The 27,388-nt window shown below is 39.8% G+C and overlaps 1 pseudogene; it reads right to left on the bottom strand.

Annotated features, from left to right (window-relative positions):
- Positions 1–14,235: 14,235 nt before the first annotated feature.
- Positions 14,236–25,737, bottom strand: LOC147557202 (uncharacterized; annotated as a pseudogene).
- Positions 25,738–27,388: the final 1,651 nt, after the last annotated feature.

The following is a 27,388-nucleotide window of genomic DNA, read 5'->3' on the forward strand; positions in this document are numbered from 1 at the left end:
TCAACTGAAACCAAACTTGATACTACTTATTATCTCCAATTACAAACTCGGAGTTTGAAGATATCGCCACCAATTTTTGCTTCAAGTGAATTGAAGGAACCAAGTTTAATATTGGCATAAGCAACTTCGAACCAAACTAGTCAATTTTAATGCTTGTGCTTATGCTTATAGAAACTGTAGAAATGTTAATGTGAACCAAACAATGGAGAATGAAAAAAAAGAACATTTTTTTCCTTAGCACAACCAAACAGAGGAAAATATGAAAATATAAATGGAGAAAATGTTTCACGAAGAAAAAGTTTCTCGGAGTAAATGTTTCTATATTTTTTTTACTTTCCCTAAGTTGCAATCAAACACAACCTAAAGTCGTTCGCCTAGGCAGTGGTTTCCAACCGTGGAAACAAGGCGAAGTCGTTTGCCTAGGCAGTGGTGCACCTAACATCGCATTTGATTCGAATTTAATCGATAAGGGGGTATCTCCAACAGTAAGGGTGAAATCGATCCGGGTGGACCGGTTTTTTGACATATTTGAACGGGGTACCCTATTATATCTGTCCGGTTTTTATATGTTAAAAAATTTGACCAAAAGCCCGTTCAAAATAAACAAGACCACCCATTTAAAAACCGGTATTTCGGTCCTTTTCGGTTTAAACCTAATTTAAACTTTATTTTACGAAATATTAACAATTAACAGATTATATTGAGGCTAATATCGTGCGCAAGAGATCAAATGAATAAAATCCAACAATGACAACAATTTCACGTATTTTTCTTTCACTCAATAGTGTATTGAAACAAAATTGAGAACAAAAGCAATTCCATTATAAGATATAACACTTAGTTATCCATTAATATTTTACCATTAATTGTATGGATAATATATATGACATTTAATGCGGTCCGGTTCGGGCCCCACGGGCTTGTTAGAAAAAGGTCTGAATCAGACCTAAAGACCAATTCAATAAAAAATGACTGACCATTATAGACCGGGTTTTTTTGGTCCGGTTTTTTGTGGTCCGGTCTGGTTCGGTTTTCACTGGTCTTTCGATCTTCGCGGTCTTTGGTTTCACCCCTATCTAACAGAAATAAAAAAAAAATATGTCTTTGATTTCGTCCGAAAGATCCTTTTACTCCCGGCCTGGCCTGGTCAGTGCTTAGCCAGGTCATTTTTGTGTCTTGTGTTTATTCCAATGAAATGATTTATCTTATTTGAAAACAAAAATATTATTAAAGCAACAACAATAGGAACAGGAAAGACTATTTCCATTCCTTTGATATAGGGTAGAAATGCAATTTCTTATTATTCTTCTGGGTTTATAAAAAGTAAAAGACGAGGACAATCAAAAATTACTTTATTTAACAAGTTTTGACAAAAACGAATGGGATGATGAAACTCACTATGAACACAAACCAAATACAATAGACAAAATGTTAGGGCAATACAACTAATTAGTATGAATCCCAAAATTTTATGCCCACAGTAAGAAATTAGTAAAAGGATAGTAACCATATTAGCAAATTAATATGCTTCATTCGAGAAAAGATGATGTAAAACAAGTTAGTAAGAAATAAAAATTGTAGGGAAGAAGAACAGATTAGTAACCAAACAGTACATCTAAACTAAGTTGTACCCTAAATCGAAACTAGATTTTCTCCCTAAATTTTGCCATAAAATTAAAATCATAGAGAGCGAAAAATGAAAGGAAATGTCGATCAAAGAAAAACTTACCTGAAATGGTCTGCAAATCGAAGAAGAGACATGCATTAAAAAGGATGTATCGCGGAGAGACATGCTTCTTAGGTTCTCGTCCTTGAAAAAGAAGAGAATGCATTAAAAAGGATGTATCGCGGATAGGGGAGACCCAGGTTCCCCTCGCTCAAACTCTCAGACTTGCATAAAGAGAGATAATTTTATGTCATCTGAGTTTATGTATTGCAAAATATTGTTTTTATATTTATTCGAAACCCGAGGGACTAGTTACAAACATGGAAAACTTGCTTCAAAACTGCTCAGCTAGGATAGTCTTCCCAACGTGGCATGCCACATAGACACGTCGAGATTGGGCCGAGAAAAGAGTCGGGCAGGCTACCGTTAAACCCCTTCACTTTTTTTAAGGTCTTTTTGTCACGTTGGAAATGTTTAGATGTCAAAATCGTTTTATTTCCATAGAAAAAACTATGTTCACATGTTAAAATTCAAATTAAATGTTTGGTATAACTAAGAATTTTCCCGAGAAATTTTTAATGTGAATGATGTTGGGTTGTGTAAGTGCTCATGTTATGCATATCCGAGATCAATAACATGTTAACATGAGAAGTTAAAAATCACAGCAATATTGATTTCATACATAACCATTTAGAGTAACACTATATTATACATGATTTGAAGCCACAATCTCACAATAGTGTCCCTCACGTTACTAATCAATAATTACAAATTTAGGAATCAATACTAACTCAAAATGAAACACGGGGTTGTGTAGGATGTTTAGGTTAGAAACCAATCTAAATAACAAGTCGGATGCGACAAGTAAATTAGGGAAAATAAGTAAAGATGGATGGGCAAAATGTATGTTATTCATGGGGAAAGAAAGTAGATAAAATCTTACCTAGTTAGTGGATATGAGAAAGTATAGGTAGGAAATGACTTGAACAACAACGAGCATCTTTATTTATTAAACCAAGGCTAAAAAGGTACATAATAACACAATTGCCTTCGCACCAAAAATAGTTTTTTGGAATCACTCTTAGTGGCTTCACACTAAAGCTAAAGAATAACTTCAACAGTCTAAATCTTACACTTCTGATCTATATCATTTCTCTGCATACCACATCATTATTTATATATTAAAGAATAACTACTTAGAACTACCCACATGCCATCCACCTATGACATAACTACCAATAATTACCCTTGCTTACACTTGTCTCACACTTAAAAAATAAATAAACAACTTAAAAAACCTAAAATAAGACAAAAGTAATGCAAATAACTCCCTAACCTAATCAATAAGTAGGACCCCCAGAGATGTCTTCATCAGCGGAATAAAGTCATATTCATCTGATGGTTATCATGATAAAATCGATCACTATCGTGTACACAATCGATTAAAAAGTTTTTTAAAGTTTGTTCAAATTTGATGGATCCCTTGGAATTAGTGGAAGTTTGTACTCCATTACCTTATCAATCGTAAAAGCACCCATACACACCATGTAGAGAATATATTCTTCATCATCCACCACACTACAACTGTTATAATATTTTCTTCATCCATGTCTACTCAATCTAGAACCTTTATTAGTTAGCTAGCTTTTCCACTAAATGATAATCTGCTAGCATAACTAGAGTTATATAATAAACGTGACCTTAGTTAAACAAACAAAGAAAAATATGAACTCCTAATTTATGATTAGCTCGTGCAAGGGACTCTAACGTCAACATTAGTTTATGACATTACTAGTGTTCTTATCTAGTGGCCTAGGATTTTTTCGATGTGGGGAGGTGATGCCTGACAGCCTCCGTTATGATGGTATATTCTGTTTAGAGAGGGGAGATTCCTCTGTTCAGCTCTGCTTCTCTACTCTGCTCCGCTCCTCTATTCTGATTCTCTGCTCTGTTCCGCTCCTCTGCTCTGCTTCTTTGCTCCTTGCTTCTTGCTTCAGCTCTTGACTCCTTGCTCCAACTCCTGATTCCTTGCTCATGTTCGTCTATTCCCAAGGGGGGGAAACCTGCAAAGGTTTCGAAAACCGCTCCAACGCTCAAGACAGTCAGGGTGTTCTTTGCAGTAAAAGAACGAATATTGATTGATCCTTTTGGAGGGCGAGTTATGAGAACTCTGTTTTTTGGGGGCGATCTTTCTGGTATGAAGAGATCTAATTTTTGGGAGAGATGGTGTGTTTGTTCTCCAGAGATCGTGTCCTTTGAAGGACGATGTGGGGAGCCTTTTATAGGCGAAGGTAGGCCGACTATCCTGAGTGGCGGTGGTGAGGCGGTGGCCGTCAAATCGTAATAAAAGTTACCTCTTTTGCGTATCTAGGGTTTCTCTTCGAGTCTATCCCGGATCTTTGATAAGTGAAAGTTTCTAAGTTCAAAGATACTTCGTTGATATCTTGTCGGAGTGATAGACTCTAAAGGAGAAGTTTCCTCCTTTAGATACGTGGAGTCCAACCGGGCTTAAACACTTCAAGATGTGTAACCGACTGAGATCTTTCTGGAAAGTCCGGGATTAAGTCATTAGGTTGCGCAGCGCTGATATTTTCCCAGTTCAGGGCGTAAGATATGGGCCGAACCTGTGGAGACCCCCCTTATTCCTTTAGAGATCCTAGGGTTGATCTATCTATGCCAAGGGCGTTTTGTTCAGAGCTGGTTTCTTCTGGCCGACCTCCCGGTTGTGGAAATGTGTGGTGGACCATAAGGGGTTTTAGCTGTCCTGCTGCCTTAAGCCGAGCTGTTCCGAGAGACTTCTGGTCTGATCTTTGACTCTTCAAACGTTAGTCAACGTCTGGACATTTTATGCACCATCAGAACTGACTCAGTAAATGGACCACACACAAAGGTGAAATGTTTTGGGCACCAAAGATCCATAAAGATAGATCGAGAAGGTGATAAAACTTGTTCAAGAAAATGTATTAAAAAGTCCAATGTGAAACATTCAAACGGAGTATTTCTACCCAAGTCTCATGGCACACAGCTTAGCAAGATTCAAAATCTGAAGGATTTTGATGAGCAATCATGCATGAGAAAGATGGTTATGCTAAAGGCATAAAGATCGGTCATCTGGGACATGATTAGCATTCGCCTAAACATCGCAAAATAGTTGGAGTATCTATGGTCGTCAGCAATCAAATCCAGATGAGCTCATCTGGATCACACAATGGACTTGAGAAGAACTTGTGAGATCTCGGTATGAAAATAATAGGTTGAAAAGTCATACGTTGCAAACTTCTAGAATAAGATGACAATCTTGACATGGAAGAACAGTAAGCTGGAAACATTTTATGCAGAGACTGTTGCAAACTTTGCAAATAAAAGAAAGTAGTTAGTAGTTAAAGCTGGAGCAGTTTTAATTCAGTATGGAAATACTGAAGATTATCATAGGGATGGACGAGCAAAATCCATATAGATTTAATCTATTAACTAAACTGTCACCTTAGACTAAGTATGGAAATAATACTAGGATCATAAGCATTAAGCTTTAAGCTTAGACTAGTAAGATTGAGGGTGTAAGAGTTATACGGGAAGGCTCAATATTACAAACTCTTATTATCAGAAATAAGTTAATTATTTCGTCGTTAAATCATGGTTTAGTATTTAATCGACAGTCCAAAAATAGTGAAGCATTCCAAGTAGGTTTATCAGATGCGTGATCTGGTAAATGAAACCCTACTGAGTGAACTTGGAATAGATTCATTATTAAGTCACTAGTCCAGGTCATTGCATGGACAACAATGACTCATGAAGACTAGCATGTGAGATTGACTGATAGCGTTGTTTCATGGGCTATAGGAATATGGTATTCAAGTCAATTACATGAGTGTATGATTGAGGAATATACACTGGATATCCCAAACATGAGAGTTCTTCAACGTTGAAAAACGTCATGAACGCTCATAGGCAAGATTGGAGAGATTCCTTAAAACATGAGTACTTCACTCATCTTATGTAAGGAATGTCAAACTTTGGTACCGTTAAATGCCAACCGTAAAAAGAGGTTATAAAGGAGGATTACCAAGTGGGACACGATAGACATGAAGATAAGTGGGAGTACAAGACTCGATTATGTCCTCCTATTAAGTAAGGATTAGTATCTCCGGGCCACTTGAGGAGAAGCAACTGGAAAATGTGTGACCACACTCAAATGGATTAATGGTTAATCATTTGCTTTGACAGATGTTCTCCAGATCAAGAAAGTCTGAAAGGTATGACGTATCAGATGAGATACCGAGAGACATGGGAATTTAGCATTGCACTTGTTCTAAGTACAAGCGGGAGACTAAAGGATATATCCGTACGGTCTGAAGGAGATGTCTTTCGACCAAGATGGCAATGCGATCAATTTGTCAGCTAGGATAACGATGAACTCATCATGAAGATTATCCAGTCCGGTCCAATTAGGGGTCATAATGCTTTGCTAGAAGCCGCTTACGATCGTCGGATCACTTCGGTGTTTCGCGGCTAACATAGACCGGATCCTACAACGGGTTACACATAAGAGTGGTAACTTGATCGGAGAGATTAGACTAGACGGGACTAGGCTAAAGATGGATTATATCCAAGTAAATAGGCCGAAAGGGTTTGAATGGCGATTCAGAACAAGATAAAAAGAACCGGGCCAAAAAAGGGTGCCCGGAGCAAGGCTCTAAGGGCCGTCCATGTGATGGCCGACGAGGGTAAGTGGGCTGGCCAAGCCAAACCCATAGTGGACAGCTTTTGCCGACCACATTAAGGGAGAACCCCTAAAATACCCGAAAAGGGTATTTTGGGTAATATCTTTTCTGTGACCTGGAAAATAGAAAAACCTAATTTGAATATGATTCTAATTAGGGCCTCTCTGTATAAGGGTCATTAGAGAACATAAAAGGTGTGGATTTTTCTCAGAGAACATAAAAGGTGTGGATTTTTCTCAGAGAGAAAAAAATATACATCTCTCTCTCTCTCTCTCTTTCAATATATAACTAGTGGAGAGAGAGGATTGTAGAGAAAAAGCTCTCATTCTATCAATCTAGTCAAGAAGAAGTGTTCTTCTCAACCTTCCATTAAGTCCTAGCAAACATTATGGAAGGGAGATCAATTAACCTACTCGGTGTCTCAAGTAGAGGAGCTACACTTGAAGTTCTGGATCTTCACACGCGATTGGAAAGGTTCGAGGGAAAAATGCAATAAAGGTATTTATTCCTCTTCTAGTTCATTGATTAATTCTTGCTTTATGATCTTGGTAATCTAGTGTTAACATATAGATGTTTGAGATCCCGCTTAGAACACTAAATAGTTGTATTAGATACACACAAAACGCAACATCTTCTTAACCTGCCATTAAGTCCTACCAGACATTAAGGAAGGGAGATCAAGTTAACCTACTCGGTGTCTCAAGTAGAGGAGCTACACTTGAAGCTCTGGATCTTCACATGCGAATTGGAAAGGTTCGAGGGAAAAATGCGATTAAAGTATTTATCCCTCTTCTATTTCATTGATTAGTTCTTATTTATGATCCTAAATATCTAGTGTTAACATATGATGTTTGAGATTCCGCTTAGAACACTAGAGAGTAGTCTTGGAAACGTACAAAGACCAACAAAAAGACCCATGGACTAGTTTCAGGAAACCCAAGAAGACCCATGGTCAAGGTCGGGCACCTCTCGGATCTAGGGACAACACGTTCCAAATGTGTTGTGCCCATCGGTCCAGACGCGTCCTGGTGTCACAGACGCGTCTGACCGACATTCGAGTGGTTGCCATCTCGTACGTGAAATCCGAGAAGTTCGAGACGCGTCTGGACTCTCGGTCCATGTCTTGGACCAAGACCGAGACATGTTGGGATTCCCAGACGCGTCCAAGATGCATCTCGGACTCCCAGTGAAGATCGGACTAGGATCACGTTTGATGGGCCTAGAAAGTTTCCTAAATAGGTCTACACCCGCAAGTGGACGGGTGTCAAGTTGTAATAAGTTCCGGTAAAACCGGTTCGTTCCTCAGAGACTTAGTCAAACTTAAATTCTAACTTTAATTCTAATTTGGAATCTAACTTGGTTTGATTGGTAATATTTTTTCAAATTATAAAAATATAGCAATTAAAATTTAAATAACTCTTAAGTTGATATTCAGAAAAGGGGAACCTAGGGTTTTCGAATCCATCCATATAATCAATTCTAAGTACGAGGTATTTACATTAGTTAATCAACTTTCCATTTAACTCGGGTTTTATAACATTAATGGTATAAAATCCGGAATATATCATTGTTTAAAAGCAATTAAGAATTTAAAATATAGGAAATTTATTCTAAAAATTGATTAACTTACATATAAATCATATTAATAAAACTAATTTTGGACTTCATCTAAACCCTAGATAGATAAGATTTAGCTAATCATGCTGGAAGAGATAAACATTTAAATTTATATAAGGAAAAGAGTAAGAAAACTTAACCTTTTAGCTATTTCCAAACCAAACAGGGCCTTAGGGAAATGATTTCCTTCTGTTTTCCCAGAATTCTGCCAAACGCACCCTCAGGGAAAACGATTTTCTCGTCTTCCCGGAAATGGATTCCCTGTGGGAAAATTATTTTCTCACCTTCTCCAACTCTCTTTCTCTCTCTAACTTTCTGTTTCTTTTCTCTTAACCTCTTTCTCTCACTATAATCTCTGTTAATCTCTCTCTCTCACTAAAAGAGATACACAAAAATTAAAAGTATGAAAGAATGAAGATAAATCTCTGTTTTTATTTTAAACCGAATCTTTCTGTCTCTCACTCTCTCTCTAAAATCTTTCTTTCTCTCTTAATAATCTTTGTTAATCTCTCTCTCTCACTAAAAGAGATACACAAAAAGAAGAAGAAGAAGAAAGATGGATGATGATGATGATCGAGTGGATGATGATCTCGGTTTTATCTCTCTAACTCTATTTCTTAATTCCCAGCCGAGAGGAGAGATGAGTAGATTATTCATGTTCTTGTTGTAAGCCCGAGTGATAATAATTTCAGCTCCCAAAACCGAGATGATGAAGATGATAAGAATGGTTTATTTCGTTTCTATTTTTCTGGTCGTGAGGTTCTGTTCTGCAAAAACTGAGTGTTCTTTTATAGAACAAGTATAAACCAGCCGAAAAGATAAACAATCCTCCCCTCAATCACCACTCATTCGGTTTCCTTTCTTTGTTAAGTTTTTAGAGAGAGAAAATATCTTCTCTCTCTAAAAACAGTAACTTCTTCTCTTCATCCCTTTGCCGATTGAATCCGGTCTATTTTATCGAGAAAACTTTCCATCTCTTTGATATCTCTGACTAGGGTAAGAAATCGAGCTGCTCCTGCTGTTCCTGTTCTCGTCACGGCCATAGGATACAGAACAAACCTCATCCGTTGAAGAAGTCCGTGCGGAAAGGATCTCGACCGTTAGATCTGCCAGATAGACCCAGGTGCACGGTAATACTATGCACGCGGTTACACTAGATCTTGGTACACTGGACATCCCGACGTACCACCACAGATGACCGAAGTTAGCCCGAAATATTCACATTACTAGTTAGATTGGCCGCCACGTGTCTCTGAAGATCTATATTGACTTGATTTTGACAAATCTTTGACTCGCTATAATTTCCTCATCCGGACACCGTTTTGACTTCCTTTTCAGCCGATAGATTCGTATTGGACTCTACTTTCACATGAGCATTAATATTGACCAAAATGCCCTTGTCATTAAAATGACCAAAATGCCCCTCAAGTATGTCTTTATCACGATGTTTTTGCGTCGAACTCCGTAAATGAGACTTGAGAAAGAAAATCAAACAAATCATCAGAGTAACCGCTCGAACTGGACTAACTAACCCGAGTTAAGAGATTCAAATGAGACATTCTCATGTCTCATCAAACATCCCCAAACTTAGATTTTGCTAGTCCTCGAGCAAAACAGAAAAATAAAACCAAGCCCAATTCACCACTTTCGTAGGGTATCACGATTGCACTTAGCATGTGCAATAAGCCGTTAAACCTCTAAGTTACCCTAGAGGACGAGTTTTGTCTCGTGAGTGTTTCCAGTGAATATACCCACAAAATTCAAGAATTTCAAAAATACAGAAGGGTTTAAATATAATGTGGACTAAAACTGTTTATCCGGTAGATTTTCGAAAGTTAATAGAAATGAAATCCAAGTCCATCAAACCATGCAAATGCTGAAAATCCCTTCACTAGTAATCATGACTCGAAGTGCACGTGACCAGCCAATATGAGTATCATTTCGGTTCCAAACAGACAAGACCTCGATTACCTTCTCAATACATTTCGCCTCGACTACTGCCTCACGGTCATACACTCAAAAATTAAAGTCACTCAGAAATGGTTCACTCAATGTGCGAGTATGAGTATGAAAGAAAACTCAACACATTACAAAAGAAGGACTAAATTTTTCGTAAACGACTGATCTCATAGAAAGGAAACAACCACTAATACGGAATGGGAAGCTAACCATCTCTTCTCACCTGATCAACTATCTAACAATGCTTCCTAGAGGTCAATAGACTATAATGATGACGTGACTAGAACTTCTGAGAACTCGACGGCTTCAAATTTTCAAGAACTACATCAAGGATAAATACTTAAACCAAACTACACAAATACTTTTTTTTCTTTTTTTTTTTCTTTTTTTTCACTTCTGGTAATAAAACTCAAAATATACAACTTTCTCTCTTAACAATTTCCTTGGATATAGTTTTCTCCACTTTGCTTCATGCCTTATTCTCAGGGTTCTAAATGATGGATGAGATCTATTTTCCTCTAGTTGACATTGCTTTCAAGTTTCTCAGACTATAAGAGAAGGGTTTACTTCCTGATGACATCCCTAGTGGTTGTAAAATTTGAACTCAAGAGATCAACTGAGCTCTAATGAATATTGCGAGGTTGAGTAGCTCTTCATTCTACTCGGAGTTATCACATAAGAGATCACTCAAAACAAAAGGAAAGGCTCAGAATCTCACATAGGTTAAGTCTCCACTAATGATCGATTAAGTTCTCTCAGAAAAATCAACTCTTCACCTATCTAACACTCACATGGCTAGTGCACAACAACTCCGAGACTCGAAATTCGTGGAAAAACTTTCAGCAAAAGCATAGTACAACCAACTAGACTCTATAACTATTAACAAGCAAAAACAACTAGACTCGCCTTTTCAATCCAAAAATTAAAAATTTTGAACCCTTTTGAATTTTTGAAATAAAGACTAAAAATTCAATCCCCTATCCCCAAACTTAAACCGAACATTGTCCTCAATGTTTTGAAGACTATGCAAAAATAATAGGATGTAAGGAAAGATGTTACCAGATTCAGAAGTCCTATGCATGGGTTGCCTCCCAGAAAGCGCTAAGTTTAACGTCTTCAGCCAGACGAAACTGATCATAGCAGATCAGTCTGGATAGACAGGATCTTCGATAGAAACATCCTCTGTATCGTTCAACATCTCTAAAAATGGTTTTAGACGTTGTCCATTCACTTTGAACACACTACCATTTTTGTCTTCAATGTCGACCGCACCATAAGGATAAACAAACTTAACCGTGAAAGGTCCTGACCATCTAGAACGGAGTTTCCCAGGAAATAAATGCAAACGTGTGTTATATAATAAAACTTTCTGACCCGGTGAAAATGTTTTTCTTAAAATATTTTTATCATGAAACATTTTCATTTTATGCTTATACAACCTAGCACTTTCATATGCATCATTTCTCAACTCCTCCAACTCACTGAGTTGCAACTTTCTCTCTTTACCCGCCTTGTCCAGCGAAATATTCAACTGCTTGATAGCCCAATATGCTCTATGCTCTAACTCAACGGGTAAGTGGCATGCTCTGCCATACACTAGTCTATATGGAGACATTCCAATAGGGGTCTTAAACGCTGTACGGTAAGCCCATAGTGCATCGGTTAGTCGTAAAGACCAATCCTTCCTATTGGTGTTAACCGTTTTCTCCAGTATGCGTTTAATCTCCCTATTTGACACCTCGACTTGACCACTAGTCTGTGGATGATATGGGGTAGACACTTTATGGGTAATACCATATTTTTTCATTAAAAGCTCAAACTGCCTATTACAAAAGTGTGTGCCCCCGTCACTAATAATTGCTCGCGGTGTACCAAAACGTGAAAATATGTTTTCCTTTAAGAAAGTGATCACAACTTTGTGATCATTCGTTTTGGAAGCAACCGCCTCTATCCACTTTGACACATAGTCAACTGCCACTAGGATGTACAGATTTCCAAATGAATTTGGGAAGGGACCCATGAAATCGATGCCCCACACATCGAAGACCTCAACTACCAAAATAGGATTAAGGGGCATCATGTTACTACGTGAAATGCTTCCCAACTTTTGGCATCGTTCACATGCCAAACAATATGCATGAGTATCCTTAAAGATAGACAACCAGTAAAAACCACATTGTAGAATTTTGGCAGCCGTCTTTTTACCACTAAAATGCCCTCCACATGCATGATCATGACAAAAGGAGATGATTTTGGATTGTTCCTCATCAGGAACACATCTCCTAATGATCTGGTCGGGACAATACTTGAACAAGTATGGGTCGTCCCAGAAGAACCGTTTTACCTCGGATAAAAATTTATCACGATCTTGCTTGGTCCAGTGTTTGGGTATTTGACCAGTAGCAAGATAGTTCACTATATCAGTAAACCAAGGTAATTGGGAGACACTAAAAAGTTGCTCATCAGTAAAGCTCTCTCTCTCATGGGTAACTTGTCTTCTACAGACTCGACTACAAGTCTAGACAAGTGGTCTGCTACTAAATTCCCGGAACCCTTTTTGTCCCGAATCTCTATGTCAAATTCCTGTAGCAGTAGTATCCATCTAATCAGCCTAGGTTTTGCATCCTTTTTAGAAAAGAGATATTTTAATGCAGCATGATCAGAGAATATAATGACCTTAGACCCCACAAGATATGATCTAAACTTCTCTAGGGCATACACTTCAACTAACAACTCTTTTTCGGTGGTTGAGTAGTTTAACTGTGCATCGTTCAACGTCTTACTGGCATAGTATATAACGTGAAGAAGTTTATTCTCACGTTGACCTAACACGACTCCAATAGCATAATCAGATGCATCGTACATGATCTCAAATGGAGTACTCCAGTTGGGGGGTTGGACAATAGGGGAGGAAGTAAGCATAAGTTTGAGTTTCTCCAAGGCTTCTAAACAAGGCTCATCGAAGACAAATTTGTTCCTTTTGCCAAAAGATTACAAAGAAGTCTAGATATCTTGCTGAAATCTTTGATAAACCGTCGATAAAATCCAGCATGTCCTAAGAACGATCGAATATCTCTAACCGTTTTAGGGACTGGAAGGCTTTTTATCAAATCTACTTTAGCCTTATCTACTTCAATGCCCTTTTTAGAAATGACATGCCCTAAGACTATTCCTGAGCGAACCATAAAGTGACATTTTTCCCAATTGAGAACTAGGTTCTTTTCTTTGCATCGAACCAACACGAGTGTGAGGTGATGCAGACACTGATCGAATGATGGTTCTTTTCTTTGCATCGAACCAACACGAGTGTGAGGTGATGCAGACACTGATCGAATGATGAACTAAAGACTGAAAAATCATCCATAAAGACCTCGAGAAACCTCTCTACCATATCTGAAAATATGCTCATCATACATCGTTGAAATGTAGCGGGTACATTACACAACCCAAAAGGCATCCGACGATAAGCATAAGTTCCAAATGGACAAGTGAAAGTGGTTTTCTCTTGGTCTTCAGGGACTATTAGGACTGATTATAGCCAGAATAGCCATCTAAGAAACAGTAGTAGCTATGCCCAGCTAGTCTTTCTAGCATCTGATCAATGAAAGGAAGAGGAAAATGGTCTTTCCTCGTGACCGTGTTCAATTTCCTGTAGTCAACACAAACACGCCACCCAGTGGTCATCCTGGTGGGTATTAATTCATTTGACTCGTTCTTGACTACAGTAATGCCTGATTTCTTGAACAGGGCTGACCCAAGTACTATCTGAAATAGGGTATATGATACCCGCTCCTAACAATTTCAGGACTTCGGCTCTAACAACCTCCTTCATGTGAGGGTTAAGTCTACATTGCATTTCCCTTGACGGTTTAGCATCTTCCTCTAGGTATATATGGTGCATGCAAACAGAAGGACTTATACCCTTTAAATCAGCTATTGACCACCGTAAAGGCTCTTTGTGGTTTCTAAGGACATCTAGCAATCTACTTTCCTGTTCTTTTTCTAACTCAGAAGCAATGATGACAGGTAGAGTTTCAGATGGGCCTAGAAACGAATACTTTAAGTTGTCAGGCAAGGGTTTTAATTCTAAGGAAGGTGGTTTCTCTGTGGATGGAAGCAACTCTGGGATGGAAGGACCACTGGGCTCACTGGTGGATGATAGTTGATTTGTCTCTACAGTTGGCGAGTCAATAGGCTCGGACAAAATGAGGGGTTCAGCTTTTGCTTTCCACTTATCAGTATCCAGTAATGGGGTAGAATCCAACAAAGCTTTCACCTCAGTGTTTCTAAAGGATCCTCGGATAAAGTCTCATGTAAAGAATCCTGAACGAACATATCTATTAGGTTCATCTCACTAAAATCATTAACATCATCAGGGAAAAGTCCAGCCTTAAAGATGTTCATCTCTACAGTCATGTTTCCAAAAGACAATCTTAAAAGTCCATTCCTACAGTATATGACAACATCAGATGTAGCTAAGAATGGTCGTCCTAAAATGACGGGAACTTGGTTTTGGGTATCACTAACTGGTTCAGTATCTAAGATGATGAAATCTACCAGAAAGATGAATTCACCAACTTTTATCAAAACATCTTCCACTATCCCACGTGGTCGCCTAACAGACCGATCTGCCAACTGGAGAACTATAGAAGTGGGTTTTATTTCTCCTAAACCTAACTGTAAGTAAACCGAGTAAGGAAGTAGGTTAACACTGGCAACCTAGATCTAACAATACTCGTTCGATCTCATGTTCCCCTATGGTGCATGGTAAGGTAGGGCTTCCTGGGTCTTTATACTTAGCTGGAAGGGTTTGCTGGAGAATAGAGCTGACTTGATTAGTCAAGAAGACTTTCTTACGCACATTCATCTTACGCTTCCTATTACATAGGTCTTTAAGGAACTTAGCGTAAGCTGGGATTTGTTTAATAACATCTAATAATGGAATGTTAATACTAACCTGTTTGAACATTTCCATTATCTCCTCAAACTGAGTCTTCTTGTTTAGTTCTACCAAACGCTGAGAATATGGGGCTCTAGCAACATACGACTCAGGCACAATGGGTTGGTCTTCAGACTCAGGAGCCTTCTCAGGCTTTTTACAAGGGAGACTAGTTGGTAAGGTGGGTTGTTCAGAGTTTAGTTCACTATCTTCGGGAACTCCTACCTTATTGTCAATTACCCTACCACTTCTAAGGGTGGTTACTGCATTGGCCTGGTCCATCGACTGTTTACCCTTCGGGTTTGGCTCTGGTTGACTAGGGAACATACCCTGATCTCTTTGCCTAAGGGCTTCTACCTCGGTTTTTAGACTAGATATAGCCTGGGAGGTTTGTTGCATAAATTTAAGCATGGTCTCCTCTAAAGATCCCTGAGGAGTATTTTGGGTATTAGGCTGACCCTGATTTTGAGCATAAGGATTCCTAGGAGCGTTAAACCCAGGAGGGTTCATGGAGCTACTAACCTGACCCTGATTTTGACCCTTAGACCAAGAAAAATTGGGGTGATTTCTCCAACCCGGATTATAAGTTTTCGAATAAGGATCATATTTCTGACGGTAATCTTGCCTAGAGTTTAGATAAAGAGCATTAGCGTGCTCTTTTTCGTCAAAAACAAAGAATAGGGTACACTTATTCCCTGTATGAGATGGGTCTCCACAGACGGAGCACAGATAAGAGATGGATTCATTTCCAACATTCATGACCTGAGTGGGATCCTCCCTAACTGCTTTAGGCTAACCAAGCTCTAGGGCTTCTATCCTTCTCGTCATGGCGGCGAGTTTAAGTTCTGACTCGTCAACTCTATACATGCGACCTTTATTCGGAGTAGGGTTTGCCCTAGTAGGAGGTCCTCTAGAAGTTTCCCATTGGTGGGATTTTTCAGCTAGATCTTCTAGAAACGTCATGCAGTCATCGACGGATTAATAAGTAAATCCGCCACTACAGAATGACTCTACCATGGATGTAGTGGGATAGTCTAGTCCGTCATAGAGAAATTGGACTAGTCTGCTCTTTTCATAACCATGGTGTGGACACTGTAGTTCCAGTTCTTTAAATCTCTCAAGATATTTGTAGAGAGACTCTCCTTGTTGCACAAAATTATTAAGACTTTGCCTTAAAGCGGTGGTTTTGTGCTTGGGAAAGAATTTCAGAAGGAATAAACTGGTCAATTCTTCCCATGTGTGATGGAATGAGGTTGTAAGGCATACAACCAAGATTTTGCTTTCTCTCTCAAAGAGAAAGGGAACAACCTAAGCCTCACTATTTCATCAGACATATTGGGGAATCTTATAGTCCCACAGATTTCTTCAAAATCCCTAACATGGTGGTAGGGATTCTCGTTCTCAACTCCACGAAAGAGTGGGAGCATTTGGATAATGCTCGACTTTAACTCGAAGTGAGTCGTGGAGTGGGGTAACTGTATGCATGATGGTTGACATGTTCTAGTAGGGTTCATGTAATCCCTGAGTGTCATAGGTGTATTTCCATCCCTGGCTTGGTTTAGATTTTCACCCATAGTGTCACTCAAAGAGAGGTTGGCTAGAAGATTACTTAGATGAGTTTCTCTACTAATGAAACGACCTCTCTTATCACGATATCTATCGGGCATAAACTAGAGCCCAATGACCAAGGATATTCTCAACAAAGTTTTTTTTTTTTTTTTTAAATCGAAAACCGAGGAATCACTACGAAGACCCTAGAGGAAAGCAAACACAATCAGTCTGACTCCACCAAGCAACCTAAACAGAATCTAAACAGACAAGTTGGTCAGATTCACCCTAAAAATCTAGACAGCTCCTACTTCGTTACGTAGCTTGAACTATAATTGTTATGAGGGTTACTCCGTCAAAGTAATACGGTCAAACAATTCTTGGTGACGACCAACGATGAACGTTGTGATAGCCGTCCAACCTTCGGTAGCGTTGCCTCTTCTCGAGGTGACCTTTTAAAGAATTGATTGACACTTTCCTTTGAGGAATGCCCAAATAAAAATCAAGTCTCTGAATTGTTTCAAAGATCCTATGAGCTCGAAACCTTAGGGGCTGATGTCTAAATCAGATTTTAGTTTTTAGGTGAGGTTTAGGATCGTGAATGTTGTTACCTATTTGGACAAGAGAACGGTGATAAAATCCGTCTCCTATATTTCAGTTGGGTTATTGCCCTTACTAGAATGCTTATACTAAACAATTCGATCAAAGCAATTAGGCACACAAAACACACAATTACCCACTGACAGGGGCTTCGTGGGTGATTAGAGAAATTACCTCCCGTTTCAAGACGGGCGATGAACCTTGCAGACGACCCGGGCCACTCTCCCATGAGTGTTCCAACCCGAGGCTTCGTTTTGGTTTTCGGTTACAATTTATAAAGCCCTCCAGTTTTGGGTCAAAACTTTAAAACCAAAATAAAAACTAGAAAGTCTAAAAGTCTCTCTCTCACCAAAAATAAAAAAATACTAAAAATAAAATGTAAATTTCTTTTCTTGAGCTCCTCTCCTTATTGCGCCTTTTCCTTTGCTCCTTAGCGTTCTACACACCAAAAATGGAAAAGCAAGTCAAAGTGTCTAAAAATAAAAACTTACCAAAAATAAAACTTTCCAAATATAGAAATAAGATAAGACAAATTCAAACTTAGTCCCCGGCAGCAGCGCCAAAAACTTGACGGGCCTAGAAAGTTTCCTAAATAGGTCTACTCCCGCAAGTGCACGGATGTCAAGTTGTAATAAATTCCGGTAAGACCGGTTCGTTCCTCAGAGACTTAGTCAAACTTAAATTCTAACTTTAATTCTAATTTGGAATCTCACTTGGTTTGATTGGTAATATTTTTTTGAATTATAAAAAAATAGCAATTAATATTTAAATAACTCTCTTTCTCTCTCTAACTTTCTGTTTTTTTTCTCTTAACCTCTTTCTCTCACTATAATCTCTGTTAATCTCTCTCTCTCACTAAAAGAGATACACAAAAATTAAAAGTATGAAAGAATGAAGATAAATCTCTGTTTTTATTTTAAACCGAATCTTTCTGTCTCTCACTCTCTCTCTACAATCTCTCTTTCTCTCTTAATAATCTTTGTTAATCTCTCTCTCTCACTAAAAGAGATACACAAAAAGAAGAAGAAGAAGAAGAAGAAAGATGGATGATGATGATGATCGAGTGGATGATGATCTCGGTTTTATCTCTCTAACTCTATTTCTTAATTCCCAGCCGAGAGGAGAGATGAGTAGATGATTCCTGTTCTTGTTGTAAGCCCGAGTGATAATAATTTCAGCTCCCAAAACCGAGATGATGAATATGATAAGAATGGTTTATTTCGTTTCTGTTTTTCTTGTCGTGAGGTTCTGTTCTGGAAAAACCGAGTGTTCTTTTATAAAACAAGTATAAACCAGCCGAAAAGATAAACAATCCTCCCCTCAATCACCACTCATTCGGTTTCCTTTCTTTGTCAAGTTTTTAGAGAGAGAAAATATCTTCTCTCTCTAAAAACAGTAACTTCTTCTCCTCATCCCTTTGCCGATTGAATCCGGTCCATTTTATCGAGAAAACTTTCCATCTCTTTGATATCTCTGACTAGGGTAAGAAATCGAGTTGCTCCTGCTATTCCTGTTCTCGTCACAGCCATAGGATACAGAACAAGCCTCATCCGTTGGAGAAGTCCGTGTGGAAAGGATCTCGACCGTTAGATCTGCCATATAGACCCAGGTGCACGGTAATACTATGCGCGCGGTTACAGTGAATCTTGGCACACTGGACATCCCGACGTACCACCACAGATGACCGAAGTTACCCCGAAATACTCACATTACCAGTTAGATTGGCCGACAAGTGTCTCAGAAGATCTATATTGACTTGATTTTGACAAATCTTTGACCCGCTATAATTTCCTCATCCGGACACCGTTTTGACTTCCGTTTCATCCGATAGATTCGTATTGGACTCTACTTTCACATGAGCATTAATATTGACCAAAATGACCTTGTCATTAAAATGACCAAAATGCCCCTCAAGTATGTCTTTATCACGATGTTTTTGCATCGAACTCCGTAAATGAGACCTGAAAAAGAAAATCAAACAAATCATCAGAGTAATCGCTCGAACTGGACTAACTAACCCGAGTTAAAAGATTCAAATGAGACATTCTCATGTCTCATCAACATTCTGGTCCGATCTTCCCGCGTCTCAAGAAGCTTCCCGAGATACGTGGGACCGGCCAGACGCGTCCTGGCCAGTCTTGCCGGGCAGTTTTCAAAGTCTTTTGGAAACTGCCGTCCGAGCCTCCTTGTTATCTGATTTTATGTTCCAAAACTGCTGTTTTTTATCAAAAGAGTTATTTCCTATTTGGCCCCCTACTTTGTGACCAGCTTCGTTTTTGGCCCCCTATTTTTCATAAATTCAAATTTGGCCCCCTATTTTCATGTAAATGGCGTAAATACCCTTCCTAATTTTAAAATAAAATATTAAAAAACATAATTTTTTCCTCCTCACCTCTCTCTCCACCTCATCTATCTCTCTCTTCCTCACCTCTCTCTCTCTCTCTCCACCTCACCCCTCTCTCTCCACCTAAACTCTCTCTATCCACCTCACCCCTCTCTCTCTACCTAACCTCTCTCTCTCCACCTCACTCTGTCTTCTCCGATGAAGGTCGCCGGCCAAAAAAATTTCCGGCCGGCGACCTTCAAAAATTTCGGTCGGCGACCTTCATCGAAGAAGACAAAGTGAGGTGGATAGAGAGAGAGAGAGAGAGAGGTTAGGTGGAAAAAGAGAGAGGTTATGTGGAAAAAGAGAGAGGTTAGGTGGAGAGAGAAATGGGTGAGGTAGAGAAAGAGAGAGGTGAGGTGGAGAGAGAGAGACATGGGTGGAGAGAGAGAGAGAGGTGAGGTGGAAATAATTATGTTCTTAATATTTTATTTTGAAATTAGGAAGGGTATTTACGCCATTTACATGAAAATAGGGGGCCAAATTTGAATTTATGAAAAATAGGGGGCAAAAAAGGAAGCTGGTCACAAAGTAGTGGGCCAAATAGGAAATAACTCTTATCAAAATCATCAAAATACTCCTGATTTTAAAACTTGTTTTTCAAAATCAACGATCCATTAAACCCGTTTGCGAAAACTCTTTTCGAATAAACTTAAAAATTTAATGTTTTTACGTACTGAAACCCTTTCAAATACTAGTTGATTAGGCCAAATCCTATTCAAACTAATCATATTCATGTCAGAAAAACATACCGAACGTATATATGTAACTAGTTATGTCCGAATCTAACTCGTCTAGTCAAACTTAGTGCATGCAAGAGGCTCTGACGCCACTGTCGGGTTATGGTGTTACCTATTCACCTAACTAACGTTGTAAACGGAATCTCAAACATCATATGTTTAACGCTAGCTACCAAGATCACATGCATATACTAACTATGAACTAGAAAGTGAAAGATGAATACCCGAATTTGCTTTCCCTCGAACTTGATTCTGATGCTTTTATCTCGAAGATGAGAGCTCCAATTGTCGCTCCTCTACTTGAGACACCCGAGCAAGTTGACTTAATCTCCCTCCTTAAATGCTAGCTAGGACCTTCTTGAAGGTTGAGAAGAAGAACTGATCTTCTTTTGACTCGGTAGATAGAATGGAAGCTTTTTCTCTAAAACCTTCTCTCTCTAAGATGTGTGAGAGAGTTGATTTTCTCTTGAGAAAATTCCACACCTTTTATGTTCTCTAATGACCCTTATATAGAGAAACCCTAATTAGAATTTCAGTCCCATTAGGTTTCAGTAAGAGTCCCAGAAAATATAAACACTAGAGTCCCATTTGATGATGCATAAAATGTTCATCCATTGACTAACGACTGAAAAGTCAAGATCAGACCTGAAGTCTCTTGGAACGACTTGGCTTAAGGCAGCAGGACAGCTAAACATCTGACGGTCCACCATACGTTCCCCTAACTGGGAGGTCGGCCAAAAGAAATCAGCTCTGCACTGAACGCCCTTGGCATGGATAGATCAGCCCTGGGATCTCAAAAGGAATAAGGGGGGGTCTCTACAGGTTCGGCCCATATCTTACGCCCAGAACTGGGGAGATATCAGCGCTGCGCGACCTAACGACTTCATCCCGGACTTTCTAGAAAGATCTCAGTCGGCCTCACATCTTGAAGTGTTTAAACCCGATTGGACTCCACATATCTATAAGAGGAAACTTCTTATTTAAAGTCTATCACTCCGGCAAGATATATACAAAGTATCCTTGAACTTAGGAACTTTCACTTATGAAAGATCCGGGATAGACTCGAAGAGAAACCATAGATAAGCAAAAGAGGTAACTTCCCTTACGGCTTGATGGCCACCACCTCACCACCGCCACTAATCACAGTCGGTCTAACTTCGCCTATAAAAGGCCCCGCACTTCGTCCTTCACAGGACACGATCTGTTCACCCTAGAAAGATCACCCCATACTCAGAGTTCTTACAACTCGCCCCCCAAAAGGATCGATCAATATTCATTCTTTTACTGCAAAGAGCACCCTGACTGTCTTGAGCGTCAGAGCGGTTTTCGAACCCTTTGCAGGTTTTCCCCCCTCGGGAACAGACGAACAGGAACAGGAAGCAAGGAGCTGGAGCAAAGAGCAAGTAGCTGGAGCAAAGCAGAGAAGCAAAGCTGAACAGAGGAGTCTCTCCTCTCCAAACAGAATATACCATCATAACGGAGGTTGTCATGCATCAACTCCCTTTTTCATGCTGATTTAACCGGGAGCCAATTTTCGACATCAGCATTTGGCACTAGAAGGAAGGGATCTCTCCAACAAATCATCAGATTCGGTAACCCGAACCTCACTCAATACTTTTCCAGAACTAACTACTTTTCCTAAAGATCTTCAGGCAAACATTTCGTCGGGCGAACGCACTCTACACGGGATGCCTCACAGGCTCCCCAACTCAGACGAACTCCTTGCTGAAGTGGAACAAGTTAGAGCCGATTACTACCGGAGAGACGAGGAGGTAAAACGATTGGAGGAAAGCCTCCGCAAAGCCGAAACAGCCAAGAGGGATGCCGCCCCGAGGAAAGAAAGGAAGTACTTAGGACGTTCGCGAGAAGGCTCTTCTCACCCGGCGACACCTACGCTCCTGAGACCTTAAAGTTGCAACCAGGCGACCAGATGCGCCTGGAGAGCATCTTGAATGAACAAGGCATGTTGAATCCGGACCAGCCTTACGTCCCCAAGAAAGCTGGAATAGCTGAGGGGTGCGTGGACGACCCCACCATTTGTGATATACTCATACATCAATTAGCGGAACTGACGAGAGAAAAGGAAAAGGATAAACTCTGGGGAAGGACGGTAATTCGGCAGCCACCCCTCTGTCGGGAGATATTGGAATCCGAAAAACCGACAAACTTCAAGTGCCCCACGGTGGAACATTATCACGGTGGCTTCAGGGTCAATCAAGTCCTTTGCTGAAAAGTCAAGATCAGACTTGAAGTCTCTTGGAATCCGAAACATTGTCACGCTGGAACATTATCACGGTGGCTCCAGGTCCCTTTTTCATGCTCATCGGTGCCTGATGCATAAAATGTTCATCCATTGACTAACGACTAAAAAGTCAAGATCAGACCTGAAGTCTCTTGGAATGACTCGGCTTAAGGCAGCAAGACAGCTAAACACCTGACGGTCCACCATACGTTCCCCTAACTGGGAGGTCGGCCAAAAGAAATCAGCTCTAAACTGAACTCCCTTGGCATGGATAGATCAGCCCTGGGATCTCAAAAGGAATAAGGGGGTCTCTACAGGTTCGACATATATCTTACGCCCAGAACTGGGGAGATATCAGCGCTGCGCGACCTAACGACTTAATCCCGAACTTTCTAGAAAGATCTCAGTCGGCCTCACATCTTGAAGTGTTTAAGCCCGATTGGACTCCACGTATCTATAAGAGGAAACTTCTCCTTTAAAGTCTATCACTCCGGCAAGATATATACAAAGTATCCTTGAACTTAAGAACTTTCACTTATCAAAGATCCGGGATAGACTCGAAGAGAAACCCTAGATACGCAAAAGAGGTAACTTCCCTTACGGCTTGACGGCCACCGCCTCACCACCGCCACTAATCATAGTCGGTCTAACTTCGACTATAAAAGGCCCCCACTTCGTCCTTCACAGGATACGATCTGTTCACCCTAGAAAGATCACCCCATACTTAGAGTTCCCACAACTCGCCCCCTAAAAGGATCGATCAATATTCATTCTTTTACTGCAAAGAGCACCCTGACTGTCTTGCGCGTCGGAGCAGTTTTCGAACCCTTTGTATGTTTTCCCCCCCGGGAACAGACGAACAGGAACAGGGAACAAGGAGCAAGGAGCTGGAGCAAAGAGCAAGGAGCAGGAGCAGAGGAGCAGAGCAGAGCAGAGAAGCAGAGCTGAACAGAGGAATCTCTCCTCTCCAAACAAAATATACCATCATAACGGAGGCTGTCAGGCTTCCCTTTCGAGCTCGTTTCTTTCTATCTTTTTGTGCCTATCAAACTGGATCATATCCATTTATAACCACACTCCCTCTAGTCAACTCTCTCCGATTAAGCCACCATGCTTTGGTGTAACCCGTTATAGGATCCGATCTATGTTAGCTGCGAATCACCGAAGTGACTCGACGATCGTTAGCAGCTTCTAGCTAAGCATTAAGACCCCTAATTGGAACGGACTAGATGATCTTCCGGATAAGTTCATCGTTATCTTAACTGAAAAATTGGGCGCATTGTTACTTTAGTCGAAGGAAACTCCTTCAAAAGGAGATCTCCTTCCGACTGAACGGATATATCCTTCAGTCTCCCATTTGTCCTTAAAACAAGTGCAATGCTAGATTCCCACATCGCTTCACATCTCATCTTATACGTCATACCTTTTCAGACTTTCTTGATCTGGAGAACAATTGTCAAAACAAATGATTAACCCTGTTAATCCTTTTGAGCGTGGCCAAGCAATTTTCAGTTGCTTCTCCTCAAGTGGCGTAGAGATACTTTCCCTAACTCAGTTAGGAGGACATTATCCAATCTTGTACTCCCACTTAACCTCATGTCTATCATGTCTAGTTCAGTGGCTGCTTTTATAACCTCCTTTTACGGCACGCCGTTTGGCAACACTAGAGTTCGACGTTCCTTACATAAGATGAGTGAAGTACTCATATTTAAGGAATCTTTCCAATCCTGCATATGAAAGTTCGTGACGTTTATCTTTTACTTTAAGAATTCTCATGTTTGGGTTATCTGGTGTATATTCCCAATCATACACCCATGTAGTTTACTTGAATACCGTATTCCTATAGCGCATGAAACTGCGCCATAAGTCAATCTCACATGCTAGTCTTCGAGAGTCATTATTGTCCACATAATGACCTCGACTAGGGACTTGATAATGAATCTACTCTAAGTTCACTTAGTAGGGTTTCGTTCACCAGATCACGAATCTGATAATCCTACTTAGAGTGCTTCATTATTTTTGGACTATCAATTAAATACTAAACCATGATTTAACGACGAAATTTAAATTTCAATCATTGAATGTAGGTAACTGATTACATAGACTTTCTATTAAGCGGTTACATGATTAAAGCCATTATCCAATGCGCTTCATACCCATGCCCCTTTTATGATTCTCATGTTTGGGCTGGAGTAGCGATTTAGTTAACGGATCTGCTACGTTGTCATCCGTATGCACTTTGCAAATTACCAAATCCTGTCTCTCTGTGATCTCCCTTATCACGTGGTATTTCCTTTGGAGATGTTTGGATTTCTGGTGTGCCTTTGGTTCCTTGGCTTGGGCAACTACTCCATTGTTGTCACAATATAAAGCTATTCCCTTTTCTATGCTAGGAACGATACCTAATTCCATGATGAACTTCTTGATCCAAACTCCTTCCTTGGCTTCTTCCGAAGCGGCTAATTATTTTGCTTCTGTGGTAGAGTCTGCTACAATAGTCTGTTTAGAGCTTTTCCAACTCACTGCTTCTCTATTTAAACAAAAGACATAGCTCGACTGCAATCGGAAATCATCTCTGTCATCTAGAAGCTCGCATCCACATGACCTTCCATTATTAGTTCATTTTCTTCGCCATAGACCAAGAAGTGATACTTTGTCTTGTTTAAGTACTCTAGGATGTTTTTGGCTGCGATCTAGTGTGCCTCACATGGATTTGATTGGTAAAGACTACACATGCTCAGGGCATATGAGACGTCTGGGCGAGTGCAGATCATGGCATACATGATGGATCCTATTGCTGAAGCATAAGGTGTCTTGCTCATGTGTGCTTGCTCATTTGGGTCTTTAGGACTTCGAGTCTTGCTAAGCGTCGTGCCATGTATCATGGGTAGAAATCCTCTCTTAGTGTTTTTCATCTTGAACCTTTTAAGAATCTTATCTATATAAGTTTCTTGACTGAGTCCAATCATCTTCCTCGATCTATCTCTATAGATCTTGATGCACAAAATATATTCTGCATCTCCTAGGTCCTTCATCAAAAAACACTTCCGCAACCAGTCTTTAACTTATACCAGCATCGGGATGTTGTTTCCAATGAGGAGTATGTCATCTACATACAGGACCAAGAAAACTAGGTCACTCCCACTAACCTTCTTATACACACAAGACTCTTCTTTATTCTTCGAGAAGTCAAACTCTTTGATGTTCTCGTCGAAACGAAGATTCCAGCTCCTGCTTGCTGCGTTAATCCATAAATGGATCTTCGAAGTTTGCAAACTTTTCCAGCATTTTTGGTGTCTGCAAAACCTCCAGGTTTTGTCATGTACACATCCTCTTCTAAATTTTCATTTAGAAAAGCGGTTTTAACATCCATTTGCCAAATCTCATAATCGTAATGAGCGGCAATTGCTAGAATAGTCCTAATGGATTTAAGCATCGCAACAGGTGAAAAGGTTTTGTTATAGTCTATACCATGAACATGTCTGTAACCTTTTGCCACGAGTCTAGCTTTGAAAACGCTAACGTTTCCATCCTTGTCTGCTTTCATCTTGAAAATCCATTTGCATCCAATAGGTGTTACTCCATCGGGCAAATTAACCAAGTTCCAAACTTCATTTTCAGACATGGATTCCATTTCGGATTTCATGGCTGCAAGCCATTTTTCAGGGTCTGGGCTCGTCATAGCTTCTTTGTAGGTGCAAGGTTCATTATCTTCTAGTAACAAAAGATCTAATCTTGCAAATAATTCTATCAACCTTGGGGACCTACGAGGGCTTGAACAACAGGTGCGACATTCCCAACTTCTTGAAGGTTTTCTTGAGAATCCTGTTTGCTTAGCGCGGGAGGTTGATCCGGATCTTTCATCTCTACCTCCTTTCCCTTTTATATCGACCCTGGATAGACGAGAAATCGTGATTTTTGTCATTCGAACATCGTTGTCATGTTGTTACTCAGCTCAAATTTCTTCGATTCTTACATTTCTCTCACTTGTCTTCTTGGAAAAAAACTCCTTTTCAAGGAACACACCATCACGAGCAACAATCACTTTGTTCTCTGACTAGGTGTAAAAGTAATCACCCCTTGTCTCTTTTGGATAACCCACAAAGAGACATTTGTCTGATTGGGTGCTAATTTATCTCCTTGGACACCGTTTACATAAACTTTGCAACCCCAGACTTATAGAAAAAACAACTTTGGAACCTTTCCATACCATAACTCATAAGGTGTCTTCTCCACAGCTTTAGACGGAGCACGGTTTAGTGTGAAAGCGGTCATTTCAAAAGCATATCCCCAAAATGTGTTAGGAAGATCGGCTAAGCTCATCATCGATCGAACCATGTCTAACAAAGTTCGATTTCTCCTTTCGAATACACCGTTCATCTTGGGTGTTCCTGGTGGAGTGAGTTGGAAAACTATTCCACATCTCCTAAGATAATCCTCAAACTCTTGACTCAAATATTCACCACCTCGGTCCGACCGAATGGCATTTATTTTCTTGTCAAGTTGATTCTCTAGTTCATTCTGAAATTGTTTGAACATTTCAAACGACTCTAACTTATGCTTTATTAGATATATGTAACCATATTTAGTGAAGTCGTCAGTGAACGTGATGAAGGGTGATGTCGTCATTTTCCCTATTAAACACATGTATCGTATGATTCCAAATCACAAGAACCCCAGATGTCCATTCGCATGAAGCTTCTGCATGTGTTTAAGGTTAATGTGGCCTAAACGACAATGTCATAGATACTTAGGTTCGAATCATTCGAACGAAGCCGCTTTGTGTCTATGTTTAAGATTTCGTCTTCTATGTTCAGAACATAAAGACCGTTACAAAGTTTAACGTTGGTATAAAACATCTCACCTTTGTATAGAGAACATCTTCTGTTCTTTATCGTAAGATGATATCCCTCTTTATCCAAAACTGACACAGAGATGATGTTCCTAGAAATAGTAGGTATGTAATAACAATT

The sequence above is a fragment of the Eschscholzia californica genome, unplaced genomic scaffold, assembly GCF_041429995.1.
Source record: "Eschscholzia californica isolate CP2 unplaced genomic scaffold, dmEscCali1.0.p SCAF_2, whole genome shotgun sequence".
NCBI classification, from domain to species: Eukaryota; Viridiplantae; Streptophyta; class Magnoliopsida; order Ranunculales; family Papaveraceae; genus Eschscholzia; species Eschscholzia californica.